Source organism: Grampus griseus, assembly GCF_964374135.1.
Source record: "Grampus griseus genome assembly, chromosome: Y".
Lineage (NCBI taxonomy): Eukaryota > Metazoa > Chordata > Mammalia > Artiodactyla > Delphinidae > Grampus > Grampus griseus.
In genome coordinates, this window is record NC_139016.1 from 2348513 (window position 1) to 2369610 (window position 21098).

Consider the following 21098-nt stretch of genomic DNA (forward strand, 5'->3'; position numbering starts at 1 on the left):
ATAGACTTGTAATCTGACTGTTTCAGTAAAGGCGAGATGCACCTTCCTACGTACAAACTCGAATGAAGTCAGATCCAGAGAGAAACTCCAAACCAGGACTGGGGCCAGGAGGTCCTCCTGGGAGACAGGACAGCTGAGGGTACCTATGAGTTACGTGTGGGGCGGAACATCATAGAAGGAGAGGTGTGTGAGAGGACAGTAGAGCCCCGGGGGCAGAAAGCAGTAGGAAGGACTCAACTGAGTTGGTTTGAACCCAGTGGACACGCAGCTTTTATACTTACCCTCCGCTAACCCCTTCTCTGCCCAGAGACAGAGTATCGTTCATGCACCTCTCTGATGAACACCCTTTCATTCTGCACTTCTGAGGCCCATGAAAAGCCAGTTTCCAATCCTTGGGGTTGATGCCTGCCACGGGGCTGTTGTTGGTGCAGTCGAAGGAGGAACAGGCTGCAGGCAGGTACCTCTCAGTTTCTTGCAAATGACCCTCCTGGATATTAGAAGCATCCGTTTACATCCCATTAATGACTGTACTGGGAGGACAGTTTCCTTTTCGTGATGGGCCTCTTGGGCCATATATTGTCGCAAAGCTCCACGGCATGGGCATTTTCCAAGTCAGGCTGTATTCTGAGCGCTGCGTCCCCACCGTGCACATCTCCCTCCTCGCCACTTCATCAATACGTACCGGCTGAGAGTGGCACCTGCTACATTACGGACAGATACAGTGGCAGAGAGCCTCTTAGGCTCAGTGTGGGAAATGGTACCTTTTGAAGCTGTCTTACTTCCCTGCATCTATGGAGAACTGCCTTCTGATAGACAGCCTGGAAACTGGGAGCCGTGTTCCCTGTCATGGCAGAGTCAATCAATCCCTACCACGAGGATTGTTCCACAGGCTCCCAGGTCCTGACATCGCGTCCATCAATGTTTGCGAAGCTCTCTTTTTTGTTAAAAAAAATCACTGTTCTGGCTGTGAGGGGGGAGAACCAATGGAAGAGGAAGATATAGTACCTGCTTTTTAGAAATTTAATTTTATTAAATTTACGGTCTCCTGTTATAGTCAGTGGCTGGAACAGAAGAGTGAAGACTTGCTGAAAATAGCCTAGAGGAAAGCGCGTAACTGCCATGGGTCTCAATTTTCTCATCTGTAAAATGGGGGCTAGATGAGATTGTGTAGGCAAAAGACCTCTTTGCAGTTTTAAAGCGATATGAAATTTTAACGGGCAGTGACTGCCCTGTTTAGTTGTCTTCATGTGATCCACTGTCTAGTAGGAGAATAAGTATGTTCTGGCTTCAAAATGCAGACGTGTTTGCTAAGTAAGGTATCATAAGAATCTGTGTGTGTGTGTGTGTGTGTGTGTGTGTGTGTGTGTGTCTAGTCTCTACTACTAATCTCTCCAGATGTTCACAAGTTAGCCAAGAGGAGGACATAAAGAGTTAGGAGAAATTAAGTATAACATGCCTCAAGCTTCCGTTTGGAGAAAAATCCAAGTCATAGCGTCCTGCCTGGGATATTATGGAAGATTAATGGATGAACTACCTTCATTTCCATTCAGCATACACTAAAATTTGTAGGACTTAATAAATTTCAGTGAGGTTTAGAGTTTTATGAGCTTTGTGAATAATACAACGTACCGCAGTTTTCAAAAAACAGAACCCACAAGATTTTATTTCTTTCAGACTTCATGGAATTTATCCCACAGTAAGATTTATAGTGCTTGCCTCTGAAATACTATCTGGCCAATGACACCTGATGCCATTTATAAAAATGCATGTATAGATTTGTTCTATTAGGGGAGTGACTCTGATTCTTCGAAACTGACTCAAGACCTGCCACCTTCAGATTTCTATTTGGCTTTCCTTTTTAGGGAAAGATTTACTGTCAACATAAGGAACTTTGGAGAATTTCCCAGGCTCCTTCCATATGTGATTATCTTAACAGATAACTCCAAACAACTTCCTTTGACCTCAGCATGTTTTTTTTAAAAGAGAGAATGTTGGCCAATCAATGACATTTAAATTTAAAGATTTGAGATTCTTGCCACCTAGAATTGAAACAAATCATTTTCAGCAACACATACTTTAGCAATTTAGTAGGTTGGAAATATTAGATTGAAATGTTTAAAGTTTAGAGATTTTTAAAATTAATTTTTGTTGGAGTATAGTTGATTTACAATGTTGTGTTAGTTTCTACTGTACAGAAAAATGAGCCCATTATACATATACATATATCCACTCTTTTTTAGATTCTATTCCCATATAAGTCATTACAGAGTATTGAATAGAGTTCCCTGTGCTATACAGCAGGTTCTTATTAGTTATCTGTTTTATACACAGTAGTGTGTATATGTCAGTCCCAATCTCCCAATATATCCCTCCCCACCTTTTCCCTCTTGGTAACCATAAATAAGTTTGTTTTCTACATGTGTGACTCTATATCTGTAAATAGATTCATTTGTACCATTTTTTAGATTCCACGTATAAGTGATATCACAGGATATTTGTTAACTCATTTCATTGAGCATAATGCCCTCTAGGTCCATCCATGTTGCTGCAAATGGCATTATTTCCTCCTTTTTATGGCTGAGTAATATTCCACTGTATATACAGACCACATCTTCTTTATCCATTCCTCTGTCCTTGGACACTTAGGTTGCTTCCATGTCTTGGATATTGTAAATAGTGCTGCTATGAACGTAGGAGTGCATGCATCCTTTAGAATTACGGTTTTCTCTGGATATATGCCCAGGAGTGGGATTGCTGGATCATATGGTAGCTCTATTTTTAGTTTTTTAAGTAACCTCCATACTGTCCTCCATAGTGGTAGAGTTTTTTAAAGTATAATTCACATACCATAAAAGTTGCACTTGTAAAGAAACACAATTCAGTGGTGTACTCAGATTCGCGCAGTCATCACCACTGTCTAATGTCAGATCGTCTTCACCATCCCATAAAAACCCAGTATTCATGGAGCAGCCCCTCCCCATTCCTCCAGCTCTGGGGCAGATGCTAATCTGTTTTCTATCTCGGTGCTATCTCAGCTGCTGGCGTGCCCCGTTGGGGATCAAAACAAAATCAAAGATGAGGATCTGGGGGCTTCCCTGGTGGCACAGTGGTTGACAGTCCGCCTGCCGATGCAGGGGACGCGGGGTCGTGCCCCGGTCCGGGAAGATCCCACATGCCGCGGAGCGGCTGGGCCCGTGAGCCATGGCCACTGAGCCTGCGCGTCCGGAGCCTGTGCTCCGCAGCGGGAGAGGCCACAGCAGTGAGAGGCCCGCGTACCGCAAAAAAAAAAAAAAAAAAAAAAAAGATGAGGATCTTGTTCAGTGCAGCGTCTTGATTATTCAGAGATGCTTTTATTGCAGGTCCAGTGGATCATCGATTTCTGCCCACCCACTTCCCTCCACTCACCCAACGCAAAGGACCCCATTCTCCAATCTTAATGAGGGCGTAAAGGCAATTAAACCGGATTCTCCACAGAATTTCTCCTTTTTCCTCTTAGAGTAAGCTCAAGAATTAGGGAGATTTATCATCAGAGATCCTACAAGCAGTAAATGCTGGAGAGGGTGTGGAGAAAATGGAACCCTCCTACACTGCTGGTGGAAATGTAAATTAGTGCAGCTACCATGGAGAACAGTATGGAGGTTCCTTTGAAAACTGAAATTAGAACTACCATATGACCCAACAATCCCACTACTGGGCATATACCCTGAGAAAACCGTAATTCAAAAAGAGTCATGTACCACAATGTTCATTGCAGCTCTATATACAATAGCCAGGACATGGAAGCAACCTAAGCAAATGTCACAACTTCTGAGTTAGGGATTCATATTCTTTCTTTATTCATTTGTTGGCTGCACTGGGTCTTAGTTGTGGCACGCGGGATCTCTGTTGCAGCATGTGGACTCAGTTTTGGCATGTGGATGCTTAGTTGTGGCATGTGGACTTCTTAGCTGCATCATGTGGACTTATTTGCACCATGTGGACTCTTAGTTGTGGCATGTGTACTCTTAGTTGCGGCATGCGGACTCTTAGTTGCAGCATGCATGTGCGGTCTAGTTCTCTGACCAGGGATCAAACCTGGGCCCCCTGCATTGGAAGCGTGGAGTCTTACCCACTGGACCATCAGGGAAGTCCCCATATTCTTTAATAGATGGATTGATAGGTGTTGTCTGTGCCATTTTTTGTCTTTGTCTTTTTCTGTTTTGCCTTCTTATCTTCTGGTGGTTGCTGCAATCCTTCGTGTCCCTGGGCTTGCGGTTGAATGACTCCAACCTCTGCCTGTCGGTCACACAGCCTTCCTCACGCAACCTCTGTATCCCATTGTTTCCCCTCCTCTTATAAGGACACCAGTTGTTGGATTTGGGGACCACCCTAATCCAGTATGACCTCATTTTCACTTGATTCCATCTGCAAAGACCCTATTTCCAATTAAGGTCATATGAGGTTTCTAACAAAGGTACACAGTCATTTTGCCTTCACAGAAGGAGCATTTTTAGGTCATGAAACATCTTCTTTTTATACTCAGTTGCTAGCTTAGGGCACACTTTCTAGGAAGCTACATCACCTAAATCCATAGATACTGGGTTCCCTTACCATAAAGCAATTCTAAACAATGAGATGCATCATGCTACAACATTCTATAGACAAGGATTGTCTTGCTGGTACTTGGCTTGCTCAGCATGAGGTCTGCCGGTAGGGTGATCATAGTGAGATGAGACTCAATCTCCTGTCTTCTTTCTCTCCCTAAAGATCTCTGACACCCTCACAAATGAAGGGAATGTACAGAAGGTCTGCTGCTTTAACCACTGACTTTCCAGTTTAAAAGTCTAAGGAAGATTTTCATTTCTATTAAGATACACATTGTATGTTCTTGCCTCCTTTGTCATAGGTTAGGTGACCATAGGTACGTGGGTTTATCTCTGGACTTTCTATCCTGTTCCATTGGTCTATATTTCTGTTTTTGTGCCAGTACCATACTGTCTTGTCTACTGTAGCTTTGTAGTATAGTCTGAAGTCAGGGATCCTGATTCCTCCACCTCCATTTTTCTTTCTCAAGATTGCTTTGACTACTCGGGGTCTTTTGTGTTTCCATATGAATTGTAAAATTTTTTCTTGTAATTCTGTGAAAAATGCCCTTGGTAATTTGTTAGGGATTCCATTGAATCTGTAGATTGCTTTGGGTAGTATAGTCATTTTCACAATATTGATTCTTCCAATCCAAGAACATGGTATATCTCTCCATCTGCTTGTGTCATCTTCGATTTCTTTCTTCAGTACCTTACAGTTTTCTGAGTAAAAGTCTTTTGCCTCCTTAGGTAGGTTTATTCCTAGGTATTTTATTCTTTTTGTTTTGATGGTAAATAGAATTGTTCCTGTAATTTCTCTTTCTGATCTTTCGTTGTTAGCGTATAGGAATGCAAGAGATTTCTGTGTATTAATTGCATCCCGCAACTTTAGCAAATTCATCTATGAGCTCTGGTAGTTTTCTGGTAGCATCCTTAGGACTTTCTATGCACAGCGCCATGTCATCTGCAAAGAGCGACAGTCCCACTTCCTCCTGTCCAATCTGGATTCCCTTCACTTCTCCTTCTCCTCTGATTGCTGTGGCCAGGACCTCCAAAACCACGCCGAATAATAAAGGCAAGAGTGGACCTCCTTGCTTTGCTCCTGATCCCAGAGGAATTGCTTTCAGCTTTTCACCCTTGAGAATGATGTTTGCTGCTCTACCCCACCACGTACACTGATTCTCAACTCAATCAGCTTTACGTATTCTAGGTTGTAATGGTATTCTTTAACCAATGAGCCCCCCAAAATATACTTAGTCTATCTTAATGTAACCAGAATACTTGAGTTTCATATCTAAGACGTAATCGTGCTATGTGAATTGTTCAAACAGCTAGAAAAAAGCTAATGATCCTTTCTAAAAGATGAGGGCATTGAAGCAAAATTGACTTCTTTGTATGAGGAAAGGTTTAGCAGCCTATTCTAATAAACAATCAGTAATAACACGCCACCCCCAGCAATTTTCATTCTTGACTCTAAATGAAACTGACATGTGATTTGTCAGTGAAAAAAAAAATTGAAGTGAGCTATACACTGTTTTATTTTTCAAGCAGTCATGAAAGTTGTACTTTTGCATGTGCTTTTTCTATGCTTTCCTTCCTTCTGAATTGTTTGATGTTTTATGTATTGTTTGATATCTTTAATTGGTAGATGCTCAAAGGAAAAAGCAGAAGGTTCTTCTCCTCAGTGTTTGCGTTAACACCTTTGTATCTCTTAAAAGCTGATCTGTGAACATAAGCAAAACATGGAATTGTATGCACCAGTGGATTACTCGAGGCTCTTCAGAGAAACAGAACCAGTAGGATGTGTATATATAGAGAGAAAGAGGTTTATTATAATAAACCTCAGCAGAGAAAAGGAGAAAGAAGATGTGGTACATATATATGATACAATATTGCTCAGCCATAAAAAAAGGAACGAAATAATACTATTTGCAGCAACATGGATGGACCTAGAAATTATATTTAGTGAAGTAATTCAGACAGAGAAAGGCAAATATCATATGATATCACTTACGTGTGGAATCTAAAAAATGGTACAAGTGAACTTATTTACAAAACAGAAATAGAGCCACAGATGTAGAAAACAAATTTTCGGTTACTGGGGGAAAAGGCGGGGGGGAGGGATACATTGGGAGATTGGGATTGACATATACACACTACTATATATAAAATGAATAACTAATAAGGACCTACTGTATAGCACAGGGAACTCTACTTAATACTCTGTAATGACTTATATGGGAAAAGAATCTAAAAAAGAGTGGATATATGTATATGTATAACTGATTCACTTTGCTGTACAGCAGAAACTAATACAACATTTTTAATCAACTATACCCCAATAAAAATTGAAAAAGGAAAATAAGAGATTTCCCTCCCTTCATTAAAAAAAAAAAGTACTAGTTTAGAACCTCTGAATGCTCAAAGTAAAATGTTTATTTCAAATCATAAAGGACAAATTAATTTATAATGAAAAATGATTACCTCTCAAACATCTAGACATTTTCCACTGTGTATATTGAAATTAGTTTGACAGCTTAAAATACGAAGCAGCTAGAGTTTCTCCTATAACGTAAAACGTGTTGTATGATGCCAGGTGCACCAGAAATCTTCATGCATTTGGGACGGAGGATTGTCTGAGAATGTTAGTTCATAAGTGTTGTCTGGTGTTTTTCCTCTTTCTTTTTTACATCTACATTTAAAATAAATTTTTAACAGAGTAATGGCCAAAAAAGAAAGAATTAAGAAGACCTGTGATTGTAGGTTTTTTCCTTCCTCCTTTGAAATGCGTATAAATCCTTTTTGAGAACTAGGTGGGCCTTGTGCCCGCTTTGTAACACAGGCGTGTCTTTCTCTAGGGCCTGGGAGCCATCTCTCTGAAACAGAGATGTCAAGGGGATATACCACCACATCTTCCTCTTGCTGGTGGGAGGGTAGGAGCCTAACTTCAGTGGGCCCTGAGCTCCAAGGTATAGACTATGAGAATTTGTCTTTCCTCTGGATAAAGCCAGTTGGCTAACATAGATGGGCATCTCAATTACCAGGAAAATTTAGGGTGAACTATGTGACACGTGGTGTTACCAAGTCCTCTCACCTGAGATTAGTTGTTGTTTATCTTGAACATGTGTATGGAACGGGTTGTACCTGCTTGACTTTAGAAAAGGGGGAGATTTCATTTTGTCTTTGCCATCTCTTAGTAGATTGCCTGTGATGTGTGTCACATTCTGGTTTAAAGCCCATTCGGCAATAGAACTGTATTCCTTCTCTACTGAAAAAAAAAAAGAAATTACATCCTGCAGCGTTGCCCCATCTGTGTGGTTGGTTGAATCTGTGGTGGATGTGGAACCGTGAATATGGAGGTCTGACGTTTTTGTAAATTCATAGGAAAATTTTTGACTGGGCAATTGCTGGGCGCCCCTAACTCCCCTGTGTTGTTCGAGGGTCCACTGTATATCTGTTAGGAGACTAAAATTAAGTGATGCAGGCCAAAATGCGGCAATTCCTGGTACAAAGAAATCCCTGAAAACCCGCGGGCCCCATGACTGTTCCTCCTGTATCATGCACCGTTCTGAGCAGAAGTGAGGTGAAGCCAGCTCTCCTGGCTTATGAATAATTCAATGTTAGGGTGCCCATCCGGCCATTTCAGAAGTGTAGAAGTATAAGTCTGTCCTTTTAGGGAGTGTGCTGAAAACAGGAAAAGGCAGTGTTTTCTCTGGTCATGTATTAATCTCCTACCTGCATAGGGGTAAGACATTTATCAAGAGGGACCCACCATCTATTGTTTCTTTTAGCAGTTTTTTTGTTTTTGTTTTAATTTTTATTGCAGTACAGTTGACTTACAATGTGATGTTAGTTTCAGGTGTACAGCAGAGTGAATCAGCCGTACATATACATACATCTGCTCTTTTTTAGGTTCTATTCCCATATAGGCCATGACAGAACATTGAGTAGAGTTCCCTGTGCTATACAGTAGGTTCTTATTATCTATTAAAATAGTTATCTATTTTAACTATAGTTAACTATTATCTGTAGTTAACTATTAAAATAGTTTTAATAGTTTTAACTATTAAGTAGTTAGTTTTAACTATAGTTAACTAATATCTATAGTTAACTATTATAATAGTTATCTGTACATAGTAGTGTGTTTATCTTAATCCCAATCTCCCAATTTATCGCCCCCCCTTACCCCCTGGTAACCATGAGTTTGTTTTCTACATCCATGACTCTACTTCTGTTTTATAAGTAAGTTCATTTGTACCCTTATTTTTTAAGATTCCACCTATAAGCGATATCATAGGATACTTGTCTCTCTGTGTCTGACTTACTTCACTCAGTATGACAATCTCCAGTTCCATCCATGTTTCTGCAAATGGCATTATTTTGTTCTTTGTTTTTATGGCTGAGTAATATTCCATTGTATATATGTACCACATCTTCTATATCCATTCATCTGTTGATGGACATTTAGGTTGCTTCCGTGTCTTGGCTATTGTAAATAGTGCTGCAGTGAACATTGGGGTGCACGTATCTTTTCGAAATTATCATTTTATCCCCACCGTCTATTAAGCACAGTTGATACTTAAGCAAAATGATGGATATTGGTTCCTTAATAGAACTTTACATATGATGGTATGGGATTTACTGTGAATGTATTTACTTCCTCACAAAGGAGGAAAATGGCAAGATGTCCAGGTTATGCCAAAGAGGGGCTCACTCAAATGCCAACATCACTGCTTCCTGATCTCTTTCTTCATTTCCCTGTTGGAAAGTCAGAACTGAATTTTAGAGCACCATGTTGTAATAAGGGGTCTCCAAGATCCTTCATCTGAAAGGTGAGGATAAAATATTTGTCCCACAAGTCTCTTTGGGTGACCGTGGCTAGAAAGTGGTTGGCTGCATGTGAGATAGCTATAGAAACTATGAAGTGCTATGAAATATAAGCGTCCTGCATTTACCTCCAAAGGTCTTCCCCTGCCTCCTAATACGGTTTGGATTCCATGATACGTGATCCTTGCTTTTTACCCCCCGTACTGGCTTATCCCTCTGCTTTCTAGCTTAACAGTTAGCAAGCCCCAATCCTGCTTGGACTAGCTTTTCCTAACCCCGACCTGAGGGTGCTGGAGAAAAACACTCAACATATCAAATGATCTAACTTTAAATTATGATAGCTACTCTCACAGGAAACAGCAGTCATTCCCCAAAGTTCTCCTCTCTTCTCTTAGTTAATTCGTTCTGCCAAGACTGCATTTTCATTTCTCCTTTCTGATCAGATCTCCAACACCTTCTCACAGTGAGCCGATGAACTTGCCTTTTTTTTTTTGGTCTTGCTGCTGCGAAAGCGTGGGGTCCTAACCACTGGACCACCAGGGAAGTCCCTGAACTTGCTTTTCATTTTCCTGAAAAATGGAAAGGTTTTCAAGTGAACGTGTCCGTGTTATTATATCTATATAGATCCGGCTTGAGGAAAATGTTAATAGAGGGGCTCAGTCATAGGTTTTACTCAGTCCTTACTTATCTCTGTAGCCATGACGATGAAGCTCGGTCAGACTTGGAGAATAAGACCAATCGAATGTTCACAGAGTGACCGGGTCACAACGTCTTTCTGTACACCCAAGGCTGTGGGTTAGAGGAAGCAGACAGACAACGTGACTTGATGTAAACATGAAGATGGACCATTTGTATCTGGCCCCACGTTTGGGCTCAGCATCATGGCAGGTCATCCATCAGTATGCACCTGTGTGACTAGCCTCTTTTTAGGACTCTAGACCCTCAGGACCCAAGGCCGGTTGCTCTTAGTGGACATCTTGCTACATGTCTCAGTAGTTCAGAGCAGGAGAGAAAAGTATGTCCTGTGTGACCATAGTAGAGAAAAGGAGGGAAGACTTTGCAGACTGTGTGTGATTTGTCTAGTCTCTGTCTGCGGATATCTTTTCTCCACTCTTCTTCTCGAAACTCACCTCCTCCCTTGGGATACTAGGTGGTTTTTCTTTTTTAAAAAATTTTTTATTGGAGTATAGTTGCTTTACAATGTTGTGTTAGTTTCAGGTGTACAGCAAAGTGAATCAGTTATACATATATCCATTCTTTTTTAGATTATTTTCCCATATAAGCCATTACAGAATATTGAGTAGAGTTCCCTGTGCTATACAGTAGGCCCTTATAAGTTATCTATTTTATATATAATGTCTATGTGTCAATCCAGTCTTCCAATTTACCCATCCTCCCCTTACAACCAAAGCAATCTCAAGAAAGAAAAACAGAGCTGGAGGAATCAGGCTCCCTGACTTCAGACTATACTACAAAGCTATAGTAATCAAGACAGTATTGTACTGGCACAAAAACAGAAAGATAGATCCATGGAACAGGATAGAAAGCCCAGAAATAAACACAAGCACCTGTGCTCACCTAATCTACGACAAGGAGGCAAGAGCATACAATGGAGAAAAGACAGTCTCTTCAATAAGTGGTGCTGGGAAAACTGGACAGCTACATGTAAAAGAATGAAATTAGAACACTCCCTAACACCATACACAAAAATAAACTCAAAATGGATTAAAGACCTAAATGTAAAGCCGGACACAATAAAACGCTTAGAGGGAAACATAAGCAGAACACTCTGACATAAATCACAGCAAGCTCTTTTTCGATCCACCTCCTAGGACACTAGGTTTTATCTTCTCTCAACTACACAAGGACAGTGCTCCGTGGATACACTCTCCTCTGCTTCTCAACTGACGATCTGTTTCCTCAAGAGCATCATTCCATCATCATAGAATATGCTGCAATATATACCACTTTAAAAAAAATTGGGACCCTGCAAAGCTTACCCCCATCCCTCAGTACTGCCAAAGAGCTCTGCTCAACTGTACCCACCCTATCCAGTTCATCTGAACTTCTTTGTGAATCTAGTCCAATAAGACTTCCCTTCTTTTTTTCATTTTATTTATTTATTTACTTATTTTTTAAACATCTTTTTTGGAGTATAATTGCTTTACAATGGTGTGTTAGTTTCTGCTTTATAAGAAAGTGAATCAGTTATACATATAAAAATATGGAACGCTTCACGAATGTGCGTGTCATCCTTGCGCAGGGGCCGTGCTCGTCTTCTCTGTATTGTTCCAATTTTGGTATATGTGTGGCTGAAGCGAGCACAGATGTTCCTTCCTAAAGGAGGGACCACTCCACCGAGAACACGTTTATCCAGGTTCCTACTGTTTCTGCTGACAAGTACAGTGGTTATTTTTTGCCCCCATTGTGCTTGGTGTATCAGCTCTATTCGAAGTAGTCGACCATTTTCTCTGCATGGCCCCCAAGATGTTGCTATTACTTTGGACGTCCTCTGGACTCCTTTTCCAGCACTTCTGGCAATCCTTCTGCTTTCCCCAAACTCTAAAATTTGGAGGGTTCCTGGGCTCATTCATAGGATGAACTCATCGTTTCATACATTCACTTCATATTTAATAGCATGCTGTTCTACAGTTTGAATACCTTTTAATCCCTGGTAACTCCCAAGTTTCTATCCAGCCTCAGTTCATTCTTTGCTTGTCCTAGACCTTTAGAAAGGTCTAAACTTACATATCCTATTGCCAGTTTGGCAAACCTTACACACCCTACAGACATCTCCAGTTCTGCATGTTAAAAAATGAATTCTTGGGCTTCCCTGGTGGCGCAGTGGTTGAGAGTCCACCTGCCGATGCAGGGGACACGGGTTCGTGTCCTGGCCTGGGAAGATCCCACATGCCGCGGAGCGGCTGGGCCCATGAGCCATGGCCGCTGGGCCTGTATGTCCGGAGCCTGTGCTCCGCAACGGGAGAGGCTACAACAGTGAGAGGCCCGCGTACCAAAACAACAACAACAACAAAAAACCTCACAAACAAACAAAAAAATGAATTCTTAACTCCTTCCTTTATTCTCAATTCTGGTCCATCCATGGTATTTCTCATATACACATGAAAATTATCCTGCTGGGCTAACAGTTGCTGAGACCAAAAATCTTAAAGTATTTCTTCTGCTCTTTTAATATATAATGCACATTCAGTTGATCAACGTATTCTATTTGTTCTCCTTTCAAAATGTGTCTGGAATCTTAAACATTTCCAACTACCACACTTCTTTCCTTTTATTCCATACCCCAATTATAGTTCACATTACCAACTGTAATATTCTCATTTCTGGTGTTTTTCTTTCAACCTTGTCACTCTTTTAAATTTTGTTTTTTTTAGTTTACATTGGAGAAAGGTGATTAACAATGTTGTCTAGTTTCAGGTGTACAGCAAAGTGATTCAGTTATACATATACAAGTATCTGTTCTTTTTCAGATTCTTGTCCCATGTAGGTTATCACAGAATAGTGAGCAGACTTCCCTGTGTTATACAGTAGGTCCTTGTTGGTTATATGCCTTAAACATGGTAGTGTGTATATGTTGATCCCAAACTCCCAGTCTATCCCTTCACAACCCCCCCTTTCCCCCTTGGTAAGCATAAGCTTGTTTTCTAAGTCTGTGAGTCTGTTTTGTAACTAAGTTCATTTTTATCATTTTTAAAAAGATTCCACATATAAGTGATATCATATGATATTTGTCTTTCTCTTTCTGACTTACTTCACTTAGTATGATAATCTCTAGGTCCGTCCATGTGGCTGCAAATGGCATTACTTCATTCTTTTTCATGGCTGAGTAGTATTCCATCGTATACATGGACCACATCTTCTTTATCCATTTCTCTGTTGATGGACACTTAGTCTGTGGATGGACTAGTCAGGGCAAGCCTGTCTTGTTCTCGAAACCGTCCACCGACTCGTGTCCCATTCACGGTGAAATCAAGTCCTCAGAAGTCCTACCAGAACTTTGTCCACCTCTGAGCTCATTGCTCCCCATGTCTCACCAGCCGTCCTTTCTGGGCTCCCTCCGCATTCTCACGTGCTTCTCTGTAGCTCATAGAACGTCACCATCACACGCAGACCTCAGGAAGTTTGTCTTTGATGTCTCTGTTCCTTTTCCCTTCCACAAGCACGACTTGCTTCTTCACTTCCTTTGCAATGTAACATTCTCAGAGACGCCTCCCCTGACCGCTCTGCACCAAAGACTTCCCTCAGTAACTCTCTACTCCCAATACTTTTTTTTTTTTGGTCTGCACCACGGGGCATGCGGGATCTTAGTTCCCCAGCCAGGGATCCAACCCTCGCCCCCTGCAGTGGAAGCGTGGAGTCTTAACCCCGGAACCACCAGGGAAGTCCCTCCTCTCCCAGTATTTTTGTATTACTAGAAAGAGCATAAAGAGATTCAGATGAAGCAACTACAAGGTACATTCTTTAGAACATACTTAGATGGAAATGTTATCTGTTATTTTCATTATGAGGGCCCCATTCATAGAATCTGCATATGTTAGGATTCACAAAATGACCCTCAGGCTTGTAACTTACACCACAATGCATTATTCCTCAGTTTGGGGAATAAAATGCAATTTTCAAAATGCTGTGTTTTTGGTGGCTTCGGCAGTTTTTTTTTGTTTTTTGTTTTGCGGTACGCGGGCCTCTCACCGTTGTGGCCTCTCCCGTTGCGGAGCACAGGCTCCGGACGCGCAGGCTCAGCGGCCATGGCTCACGGGCCCAGCCGCTCCGCGGCATGTGGGATCTTCCCGGACCGGGGCACGAACGCGTGTCCCCTGCATCGGCAGGCGGACTCTCAACCACTACGCCACCACGGAAGCCCTGGCAGTTTTAATTTCAGCACATCGTACTGCATTTGTGTGCCACTTTCCCTAAGCTAAGACCTGAAGTTGCGACCCCTGATAAGAAGCACTCCATACTCCTAGCTGGCATTTTTCCTTTCTGGTCCAAGCAGTGTTTTCGATTGAAGGCTAGCATTTAACATGAACATTTGAGCACAGTGTATGAGCTGAGTTGGAATACTGAGTCCCTGAGTCTTAAAGGAATTGCAAAAAATGCTAATAATACGGCCACATCATAAAGTCTTAAAAGCCCAAGTGTTAGCATTTATAGTATATTCAAAACGCATTCCCGCAATGTAAAATGATAATTTGCCCTTTGTGACTATGGAAACCCTTTCCCTGTTTATTATTTAGTCCTCTTCATGCCAGACCTTCTGGAAAGTACCCACACTCAGCATCTTCAGAAAAAAGGTGGATTTTTTTAAATAAAGATTTTGTATTGTAATGTGTCTTGGAGATGAAAATCACCGAAATGGCAGTAATCTTAGTTTTGTCCCTTTGAGGTTGAGGGTGTTACGTCTTCTCTGCTCCTCTTCGCTGGTCTTTGGTCTCTTACGTTAATGGGCAAAAAAATTTTTGTTCTAAGTTCGGTGTGTTGGAAGAAAAATAAAACACCATGGAATCTAATATAAATTCTTAATATCCTAAGGTTAGTAATTGTTCAGGTGTTTCTGGATTAAGCGTTCTGAAAAGCTGTGCTGTGTGTTATGAGTGATTGCCTTTGCCCTGTTAAAATTGTAAAGGATAAAGCAGCAAGATTAGGAAAAAACTAAGTGGACATAAATTAGGATCTGTGGTTGGGAACAAGAGAGGGACACACGGAAAAGAAGATGCAAATCAGAAACACATAAAAATGCAGTTGTGAAAACAAATGAATGAATATAACAAAACAGAGATACAGAGAAGAAACTAGTGGTTCCCAGTGGGGAGAGGGAAGGGGGAGGGGCAGGATAAAGGGATAGGGGCTTAAGAGGTACGAACTATTAGGTATAAAATCAATAAGCTCCGAGACTATGTTATACAGCACAGGGTATATAGCCAATATTTTATAACTTTAAATGGAATATTATCTTTCAAAATTGTGAATCACTACATTGTACACCTGAAACTTACAGCATATTGTACATCAGCTATACATCAATAGAGATAGATAATAAAAATATCCATTACATAAAAAGATGAAGATATTACATACCTCTTAGAATATGGTAAAAAAAAAAAAGTTTATCACTTTCCAAGAATGGATGTTATCAGCTCCTACACAAAATAAAATTGACAGTCAAACTAATTATCTGACATACATGTGCTCACTTTACATTCTTATTGCCTGTAGATAATTGTAGTTTAGAGATTGTCATGTGATAACTATTCCCTTTATCTTAGGCAATATCCCTTTGTCACAGTGCATTAAACACACACGCTTATGGAATATATTATACGATATGTTATATATTATACCATTATATTAGCCGCCCCCAAAAAAGATAGAGGAATCAACAAAAAACGTTATCATGTTTTGCTCCCCATGGATTTGCCACTGTTTTGTTTTTTGAGGTGATTCTGTTTGAGGATTGTCTTTGAACATCTCCACCTATCAAACTAGATCTTAACGTCCTTACATGCGATAATGAGTGTGGATAAAGTTCTGTTTCATCTGGGGAGGGCAGAACAAAGTTAGTTTTTATTATAAAAGCTGAGGTGGGAGGGGAGTGGTGATCTGATGGCAAACTGTGACTTTCACAGGGAATTCAGTTCTTCAGGTTCCATACTGAGAACTCGGGGTCTTTCTGGGTTCAGGCAGCTGGCCTCTGAGGGGTCCTGCAGACCTTCCCACGAGGAGGGTCCTGTCTGGGTTCAAAAATGTAAGAAGTGTGGGCTTGGCCAGCGAGGGCTACGCTGGCATAAACATCAGTGCTGTAACCGGGACAAGATTTCCAGGAATATCCCCGTCATACGGGAGTGTACACAAGTACCCCATCTTTTAAAGCAAAGGTGTAAAATATCGCCTGTTTTTAACCCTCTGCCACTTCAAATGTTTTCCCCTCTCCATCCCATCCTGATCCTACGAAGAGGAGGCCATTGTCCTGGCCCTTGGTCATCCCAAGAGAGAGATCGTCAAAGGCAAGGAGAATATTCCCATAATTCAGACTAGCCTTCACGAGGGCACCCCCATGCCACCATCTTCCCTCCTTTCCCTCCGTCCATTCAAGGGTCTGTTTCTTGGGTTTATTCTCACTGCCAACGTTACTCTATCTTGTTCCCAGTTACTGTGGCTAAATAAATTTTTAACAGTCTGCGTAGATGATTGAAATTGTCGCAAGAACTGCATTGATGACTTTAGCCATGAAACTGATCTTGTCACTGACATATCACTACTGTAAAATTTATTTTGTACACGGCCCCAGAAACCTTCAAGGAAAACTAGCAACATGAAGTGTGAATGTCTTCCTTTCCTATCTTGAAGGTCATTGTCAGTATCACCTCCATTCTCGAAAGGCACTGATCAGACCCTGCGGGATGTGGCTTAGAGCAACTCAACGTTGCTTCATCAAAACACACAAAACCCAAGTGGCTTATTCACGTGCATGTTGGAATACGCTGACCAAACACAGCGTTTGTCTGTGATACAAACCATTGTCTTCTTCCTTTCTTTGGATTATAGGGTTTTACATTATTTTAAGAGCAAAACATGTTTGCACCTTGCTACAAAACCAGTTTGCTTTACACTGTTGGCTGAATAGTCTGAAGGAAGCACAACTTGCTAAGTTAGCTCGTTTCCCGAGATTCGAGTGTTCTTGCAGCATTTCCCGCGTTTCTACACCCATTTATGCCTGACAGGTGATAGGAATGCCCCCAAATTCCCAAGTGGGTTGTCGTGAGCAGTGTGATAAACGTAGCAGTAGCCTAAGATCATTGCTAATTCAAAATCCGTCTCAACTTAAGCCATGCAATTTGAATGAACAAGTGTCTAGATGCAAACAGTAAAATAGATGAGTGTTGCTTTAGATGCTTACAGTGTATTATGAATCATTTTCCCTTCCCCTTAACGATGTGAAGACAATCAGAAAAAAACGAAAAGAATTTGAATGGTGTCATCACGTTCACAGACAGACCAGTAGAGTATACATGCAGGGAGTTGTACAAGGATCACGCCTAGGGCTTCCCTGGTGGCGCAGTGGTTGAGGGTCCGCCTGCCGATGCAGGGGACGCGGGTTCGTGCCCCGGTCCGGGAAGATCCCACATGCCGCGGAGCGGCTGGGCCCATGAGCCATGGCCGCTGAGCCTGTGCGTCCGGAGCCTGTGCTCCGCAACGGAGAGGCCACGACAGTGAGAGGCCCACGTGCCAAAAGAAAAAGAAGAATCACGCCTAGAATCCCTTTCAGGGACCGATATCCTTCATGTAGTTATAATTTCTGCATATTTGATGGACCTACATTTATCGAGGTCAATGTATCATAATTTCCTTTTGCAGCATTTATTCCCAGGGCCGTAAGTTTTCGTTTCTTCGGTTTCTTCTGGGGTATCTTTTTCTTCTCTGCAACCTCCTCTTCTGGTTGAGGGACAATCTCTTCTTTTTCAGTAAGGATCATCTCAGTGTGTCAGGGAGAGCTCACGTACGGGTTGATCCGACCATGAGCTCTGTAATTCCTGAGCCGTATCGCGGGGGATTTGTCCACCTGGATGTGCTCGTTGACCAGAGAATCTACATCTAAGACCTTAAGTTCAGCGTTACACTTTGTATTTGTGAGCACGTGCAGTGAAGATTCAGCACTCTTTTTGGGCCACCAACCCTGCATCCAGCCCCACTGGACACACCAACCAACTCCAGCATTGTGCTGACGGAACGGCACCTATCGCTTCTGTAAGGTGACATCCTTCAGATACTTGGTGGCTTTCGGATATGCCTACCGTTAATGGCCTGGGCAGTTTCATGCGTGTTTTTAAAGTGAACACGAAGTTTTGAACCTCTTGATTTGCGTGATCTTGTAGGGTTTTCCGGGTCAAGTGAATAGCAACCCATTTTTAGAGGTCACTTCAGGCTGCTTACCGGAAAAAAAAAGAGATCATAATTTCTTAAACTCTTCTTGAACTTCTGTGCAAGGGAGAGTGGGCAACGTGAAAGCCAGGACGAGAGGAGGTGGACACACTGGTGACTATGATGGGGTGCTCGTTTTAAAGGTTCCGAGAAGCAAAGCATTTGGGTGAATGTCCCAGTTCAGCAACCAGAGTTCGGAAAGAGATGACAAGGGCTTATCAACAGGCTACCCGAGGGGTGCTTGCGAGGGGAGAAGCCTACGGCCATTTTCAGAAGGTACTAGCACAGGTTGGGAGACAGAAGACCAGTGTGTCTGAATCAGGGGGTTCCGTAAATACTGCTCAATCTGGCTCTGGTAATCGGTATCCCTGTATCATCAACAGATTTTGTCCCTCAGATGCCAATGAGTCTTGGAAGACATGGACTCAAGTTCACCATATCTATCCCATTCCTGTTGTCATTGACACGGTCTTCCTTTGGTGGGTTTTCATGTGTGTTTTGGGGGAAGGGGCAGAAATATTGTGGTACTTCTTAGCATCCGTAGTTGCACGTGCCATTTCCTGGTAATGAATTGCTTTATATCTATAGCTATCTCTATATCCATAATCATATCTGCATCTAAATCTATACGGATATCTATCCACAGCCGCCGTCTGTATCTGTATATCTGTGTTAACGTATGTTCTATTGGTGGAGTTGTTTCTCTGGAGGAGCCTGAAAATACAGTCTTGTGCCTCATAGATGGTCGTTGAAGGTGTTTGGGGGTGGGCTGAAAACGAGTGGTTTCCCTGACCACTTACCAGTTAGAAGAAGGATCAGATATTTAAAGACAGCAAACAACTAAGAAAAGGAAGTCGTTGAGACAGATATTGTATATTTTAAAAAGGGGAAAAAAAATGGGAAGGAAATCCAAAAAAGAGGGGATATAGGTATACATAGAGCTGATTCACTTTGCTGTACAGTAGAAACTCACACACCATTGTAAAGCAACTCTATTCCAATAAAAATTAATTTAAAGAAACAAACAAATTAAAAGGGGGGAGAAAGAGGCAACAGCCTCAGGATATGTCAGTCTTTTCGCTGGCAGTCACTCTCTTCTGATATGTTTCAGCTCTTCTTGTGTTTTCATACCTAGGGTGGTGTGAGATTTGAAAGATGAGCGTCTCTTTTTTTTGTTTTCCCCAAATGCCAACTTGAAGATGTCTGAGATTTCCTTGTGACCTCATTAGTCTCTCATTCCTATTGGAGCAAGTCTTGCCTGTTTGCAGACCATCAAACTGGAAACGCGCAGATCTGTGTGTGTGTGTGCTGTCCTGTAGAAAGATTCAGGGTCCTGATGGTTCCCTGGCCACATCAATGTCCGGGCAATGGACACCTGTCATAAACTAGAGTCTTGCCTGTGGCCAGACCTGAGGCACAAACGTCTTTATGAGCAATAAACCCTCCACAGGGAAGTCACCCTTTTTATCCCATGACAAAACATGACATGCCTACGGCTTGGTAAATGCATTTTTCTGCATGATGTCTGTCATTTTTAGAAAGACTTGTAACACTTCTTTTTTCATCAGCCTGCTTGTAGAGTTGAAATCAAGGGCTGGGTGTAATTATCTACATGTCTGAGGTTAAGAGTGGATGGGATTTAATCACTTAAAAAAGATGTCCATCGACCCAACCTTGGGGTTATCCTAATAACGTCCTGGTTCCCAGTCTGTCTGTATTTTACTCTGAACTATTACGTGCCTTCCCCTTGCCACCTGTGACCTACACCTCAGGCTGGGAGCAGAAGCAGTTTCTCTGCTTGCAAATGCAACCTGTCCAAACTACCGCCTGCAGGTACTAATCCCACCACCAGCCGTCTACATGGGTCTGGGCCGTTACTGAATCGTCTATACCTCAGTTTTCTCACCTGTAAAATGCTCATGTATGCAGTAGATGAGGATTTGGGGAACAATACATGAAAATTATTTAGCACATGGGACTCCACAGACATTAAGTGATACAACCCCTGGCTGAGAAAAACGCCAAATATGGAGAAGAGTGAAGACAGGCACACGTGATTTTCAAAGCATGGAAACGCTCACTTACTTGGGTAGAGCCATGATGCAGCAATAAATCTTTGATTGATTTCTGAGGCCACCAGAGTTTCTTTCTTTTTTTTTTTTAATTTTAAAACTTCTGTTCCAGGTTTATGCAGGTATTTGACATATACCATTGCATTAGTTTAGGGGGTACAACAAAACGAATTTGGTTTATGTATACATAACCAAATGTTATGCTGAGAAATCAGCACGATATGTTTAGTTAACATCCAGTGTTTCAAAATAATGTAAAATGAAGATATTTTATATTATGAGAAATATGTTATTTACAATATGATTTATGGTTTCCCTAATACTACATTTATATGCATTGTATTGCATTATATATGCAAGATATATTATATATATTATATAATATATTTATATAACATATCTGTTGTCTATATTATACATACTATTATATTAAATATTATAAATAATTATATTAAATATAATATATGCATAATATGCACAATATTAAATTTTTAATATACCTAATTATGTATAATGCCTTTGTATGGTGACAGACCTTAACTAGGCATTGTGGTAATCATTTTGAAATGTATATAAGTATCCAATCACTGTTTTGTGTATCAGGAACTAACATAGAGTCGTAGGTCAATTACACTTCAAAAACAAACAAACTCATAGAAAAAGAGATCAGATTGGTAGTTACCAGAGGCGGGAGCTGAAG

The 21098-nt window shown here is 41.4% G+C and overlaps 1 pseudogene across 1 annotated transcript; it reads right to left on the bottom strand.

Moving 5' to 3' along the window:
* Window positions 1-17694: 17694 nt before the first annotated feature.
* Window positions 17695-18311, bottom strand: LOC309817688 (large ribosomal subunit protein uL22-like; annotated as a pseudogene). Its single transcript has one exon. The product of its transcript is annotated as a large ribosomal subunit protein uL22-like (transcript).
* Between the last annotated feature and the right edge of the window lie 2787 nt (window positions 18312-21098).